Genomic DNA, 5,989 nt, shown 5'->3' with positions numbered 1-5,989 from the left:
TGCACGCACATTTTTTTTTTTTTTTTTTTTTTTTTTTTTTGCATACCTGAATATGATAACTGTAAAATTGGGGGGTATTTTTTACTATCTGATGTATAGTTGTGGACATTAATATTGATCCATGCATCAACTGGTTCATTCCAGTGATTTTTTTTTTTATTACATTCTTGACACATTCAGATAGTTATATATAAGTTAGGAGAAGGCATTTTGAATGAAGTTGTGGCCCATTTAAGGCAGACTTAGTTTTTCCTATCATTTTTTTTTCCCCCACCCTACCGTGCCCTATCCTTAGGTGGCAGTAGAGGTCTGGACAATAATTTTTCAAATGTAGGATTAGATCTAGTCTCACTAAACCGCTTCAAGACAAGAGATCTTCCATAACCTTAAAAAGGTCTTCTGAAGGTACAGCAAACCCTCCACATACCAAGCCCTCTTTTAACGAATTTCGGTTTTAATGACCACCTTGAGCTGGCCGAACATTATGTTCACTTAACGAATTTTGTTTGGTAAGAGAATGGACGCGTGGGAAACACCAACCAGCGAAGCGTCTGCATGCGTGCACACATACACACGCATGCACGCACGCACGCACACACGCATGCACACACACACACACACACACACACACACACACACACACACACACACACACACACACACACACACACACACACACACACACACACACACATCTCGTAGAACACCACTTCAATCTCTGGGTGACCAGCATCATGAGAGGAGCCATAAATAGATAATTTATTGAGAAAAAGAACCATTTAGACCTAGGTCTATGTTACTGTGTACGACTCTGTAGCCGAACAATGCTCTGTATTTAATGATCTTTGATTGGTAAAAGCCAGGATGCTTGGGAAATTACCAAACAGCATGGTATTCGGCTTTAACTTTGAGGGTCTGGTATCAATTAGTTCGTTTTATCAAGGGCATACTGTATCTTGATTAAAATGAGAAATATGGCAGTAGATTGAAAAATGAAGATGGAGACAGTGAGCAATGTCTTTTCAAACCCAGTTATGTGGTCTTTGGAGCTCAACCAGCTTTTCAGAGTATCAGATAAAAGTTTAATTTTTGTTCATCAGGTGGATTAGAATGCAAGTGGTGTAGTGGTAACATGCTTGCGTCATAAACAAAAGGATCCAAGTTTGATTCCAGGGTTGTTGGGGTTGCTGAATACACTCCATGTCTGTGATCACATAGCAGCGAGTAGGTACCTGGATGTAAATCGACTGGTAGGTTGTATTGTGGGGGAGGAAACTATAGATTCGATGTACACAAACAAACATAGCACAAGAACTGTCGTGCATGTACCCCACCCCTTCCCTACACACCTATTGCCAATATAACCACAACTTTCATGAGTAAGTTTCCTGGCTGTGACTAACCCTTCTAAATGGAGAGGTTTAGTCCTGCAGTGGACTATAAAGGACTGCACATTCTTTTCTTCAAAAGATGGATCAATATTATTGTAAATGCCTACATGGTACTAAGCAAACTGAAATGGTCACAGATATTTAATTTTATATCATTAACTTTATTACGTAGTATTATGGGTGGTAGCTGTATTATTTATGCATTTACCAAGTTAGTTAATGACCTTTAGAAACTCAACTATTTATGATGGTTGGGCAGCTCTTTATCATAAATATATTCACCCCATCAGTGCAGTGATGTATTTTCACTTTATTTGTGTAGTCTCCATGTGATTTTATGCTATTTAGGAGGAGGCCTTTGAACTGGGGACTTGATAACCTGTTCAGTATGAGAAGTCTTCATAAGTGAATAAAATCATCTGGATGTACCGAGAATAGACTGAGCATTACACCACAGGACTGAGGGGCAACTGCTTGATATTTGTTGAAGTTTTAACATTTTGGCTAGCCCCACGTGTGCGCCTTGCTACACCCCAAGGTCAGATGGTGGTTAACGGGCAGCACGTAGTTACTCGCAAATGTTAATACTGTACTCTTTTCTTATTTCTGACCTTATTTTTCATGCTTCGTTATTCATTTTAGTATCAGATTGTTCGTGATAGGTAGATTTTTATTTAAGGATGTAATGCTTGTAAGGTTGAGTAGAATACCAGCATTACCAATACGATAACAATATTTACGTCATGTGAAAAAATGTAGGCAGTTTGCATAAATATTTAAACTCTTTCTTTATTTTTGATGTTACATTTTGTGCTGTTTTACTCATTTTAGTCTCTCTCTGTTCGCAAGTGTTTGTTCTACAATAATATGTGTATAAAATAATGAGCAAACAACCAGCATCACTATTACTAACACCATAAAAACAGTGTAAGAAGACCAGGCACGCTTCACCGGCACGCCATCTCATAAATACTTATACTGTACTGTACTGATATTTTATTTTATTTCTGACCATATTAAAGCTTGCTACTTTATTCACTTTATTCTCTAATGGGCAGACATTGGTGTGCATTTTAAACCTAGTTCCATGAAGATCAAAGAGTAAATGGATTTTTGGTGAATATTTTACTTCGATAACATAAATAACGTTATTGCCCAGCTTATGGGAGTTTTTTGGAAGGCATAAATAATGCTGTCAGCCGGCCAAAGTGTTAATAAACCACAAACTCCGTACGGAATGCAGGTCACACAGGGTTGCAAGCACATGCGTATTTACACACATGCATGCATATGCACAGATCTTGCACATTGTTGGTCATACAGCTAATACAGATATTTCTATTTCTTGCATAAGCCCAGTCTTGCCTTATGTGTTAACAAAATGTGAAGGACATAATATTATAACTGTTTTAATATGCATTGGCTTTTACTGTAATGTATGTACTGGTAGTTTTGTAAACATCTCTAACTGTTGGACGAGGTGACTACAATTTAAGTAGGTAATTTGTAATCATTTATGAATTTTTGTCAATTCGTGAAATTAAAATGTCCTCTGTTCTCGACGTTCAGTAGTTTGCCATTCCATTTTCCAGTCATGGCAGCTTATAAATGGGATACTTGCCTATGGTTATTACAGGTGAGGCTGTTTGTTTTTGATGAAGTCAGTCCCTGTGAAGTTTATGTGTATTTTGAGGGTTATCTTAAAGCTTTGGCATATGAATAGGAAAACTATTTCCTGTGTTTTTTTTTTTTTTTCTATTGTTTTCAGGTTGTCATTTCTTCCACCATCTTGTCAGAAGTATAACAGAAGGCTGGAAAAGAGTTTTACCATTTCACTCAAACACTGCTGTTTGTATTATATTCCTGCAACTTTCAGATGCTTATATTCATGTTGGCAGAAACTTTTAAACTGGGGAGTTAGATATGCCTTCACTAACCCCTTCCATTTGTGAGGCCTTCCCTTAGTCAAGTACAGGCAGGTCCCAATCTTACGAGCTAATTGGGAGCAAGGATTTTGCTCGTTAGCCAAATTCTTGTTAACTGAAGTGAAGAATTTATGGGAAAAATAGGGTTAGGGAGCAAGGCCTCAGAGTAACCTCCCCCCAAACCACCAAAACTGACTTTCTGATCATTTTAAACTGGAATAAGGGGTTAATACAAGAGGATAATACACCTAACAGCATTAGAAAATGGAAGAAAAACATATTCAACAAGCATTTGGATGTCTTACTTGGGTTCAAGTGTCTTCTGTGACATATGCCAGCTGTGCATCACCACTGCTTGCCAGGCTCATTTCCTCTCTCCCAGGCCTGAGAGGGTGCAGTGGTGGAAGGCTGGTGGGAGAATCAAAGGCCCAACTCCTTCACCTCTTCCTCTGATGACAGAGACAAGAGGAGGCTCTTGAACCCATGGAAATCTTCGTCTTCCTCTTGACGCAGCAACAGTGATGAGGATGCTGGTGGCCTTGGGGTGCGGGATGCTGAAGCTTGGAGGGAGGAGATGTAGGGGAGCTGAACTGAGTCCATGGAATTGCCTTGCTCATACTGGGTTCCGGATTCATTGTTGATGTGCTAGTTGAGGGGCAAGGTTTCTTCTTGAAGAAACTATCGATGGTGGTCTGGGTTACTTTCTCCTTCTTCTGACGGAGCAGCTCTTCGTACTCCAACAGCAGCTTCATCATCCCTGTCTTGAAATTCATAGCCCGGATAACAAAAGGGCCAGCATATCGTCTGCCAGTCACATCGCTTTGTTGATGATGTCGCTGAGGAACTTGGTGGTTAGCTCTTTAACCTCAGGCAGCTTATCCTCCGCCACCGCCTCCTGCTCTTGCTGTTCGTTGAGCTGGAAGAGGTCATCCTCTGACAGCTCCCGTGAGTGGGACTGCAGGAACTCCTCCATGTCCTGCTGGTTAACCTCGTCGAAGCCGGTGTTCTGTGCAAGGGCAATGATGTCGTTCTGTACATTATCCACCAGCTCGGCTGGAAAGCCACGGAACGAATTCACACACTTGGGCCACAGCGACTTCCACACTCTGTTTAGGTTCCTCTCTTTCACCTCCTCCCAGGATTCCTTAATGTTGAGGATGGCTTCCTTAATGTTGTACGGCTTCCAGAATTCCTTTACAGACTTGCCAGCATCCAAGGCGTTGTTATGTTTCTGCATACACCTCCTGGTGTAGTATGCCTTAAAGGAGGCAATTACACCCTGGTCCATGGGCTGCAGTAAGGCAGTGGTGTTAGGTGGGAGAAATACCACTTTTACATTCGGAAACACTTCCTCGATGGTTGTTGGGTGTCTCAGGGCGTTATCCAGGATGAGCAAACACTTGTTGGCCAGGTTGTTCTTGTCACAGTACTTCTTCAGGAAGGGCACGAAGTAATCCGTAAAGTACTCCAGAAACAAGGTCCTCATCACCCAGGCCTTCTTATTTGCCCGCCAAACAACAGGGAGGCTATAGAGATATACGCCGTGCAGTGCCCTTGGGTGTTGGGAGTGATACACCAGGAGAGGTTTCAGCCGTGCATCACCTGCAGCATTGCCGGCGGGAAGCAGAGTTAGGCGATCCTTACTCGCCTTGAAGCCAGGCGCCGACCTCTTCTCCCTCAAGATGTAGGTGCAGGAAGGCATCTTCTTCCAGAAGAGGCCAGTCTCATCCAGGTTAAAGACTTGCCCCACATTGTAACTGCCCTCTTCAGTGATCTTCTGCAAATGCTCGGGGAATGCCTTGGCTGCGTCCTTATCAACACTCGCCACCTTCCCTTGCATTCTGATATTGCGGAGGTTTGCACGCCTCTTAAAACGTGCAAACCATCCATCACTAGTTGTGAAGGTGTCACTAACAGGCGAGGGCTTACCATGGGCCTGGCTGGGACCCACACCACCACTGCCCCCAGAGCTAGAATCACCAGTGGGGTGAGCACTCAACACGCTGCCGTCACTGGTCACATCACTCGCACTTACACTAATGCATTACCTACAACATTTGCATCATACTCTTTCTTGCACCTTTCCCACACTTTCAGTGCTATGGCTTGAATCGGGGCCTTTGAGAGAGGCATGCGGTCCTGGGTCTGGCCCTCCACCCAGACTTGCAACAGCCTCTCCATTTTCTCCATCACACAATCACAGGCACGGGTCTGGGTAGCACTCACAGGCACGCTGGATGAAGCAGCCAAATCAGTATGTTTCTGCTTGTTCATCAGGATGGTGCACACGGTTGAGGAAGAGAGCTTGTAGGGAGAGCAAAGCTCCGCCACACGCACACCACTATCATGCTTGCTAATTATCTCCAGTTTCTGGGCGACAGAGATAGAAAGCCGAGCATGCTTAGCACTGGGAGCACTAGAGGTTGCAATGGAATGCATAGAAGACATGGTGATACAGTAAACCTGGGCACAGAAAAAAAGCACGCTTCAAAACCGACCTTAACTGGGCAAGCTTGGCTGGAAGAATGTTTATGAAAATAAAGTGGGAAGAGGCTCGCAGAGCCAGCGTGCAACTTGTTTCCTAGCCGCTGAGGTAAACACGGCGAACAGCTGCGGCGCGACCCTCATCTCGATTCTCATAATTGTGTTTTTTTACCTGCTCGTTAAACAGGT

The sequence above is a fragment of the Coenobita brevimanus genome, chromosome 64 (genome assembly GCF_032717465.1).
Source record: "Coenobita brevimanus isolate Jiangsu-jjx chromosome 64, ASM3271746v2, whole genome shotgun sequence".
NCBI classification, from domain to species: domain Eukaryota; kingdom Metazoa; phylum Arthropoda; class Malacostraca; order Decapoda; family Coenobitidae; genus Coenobita; species Coenobita brevimanus.
This window is presented reverse-complemented; position numbering follows the sequence as displayed.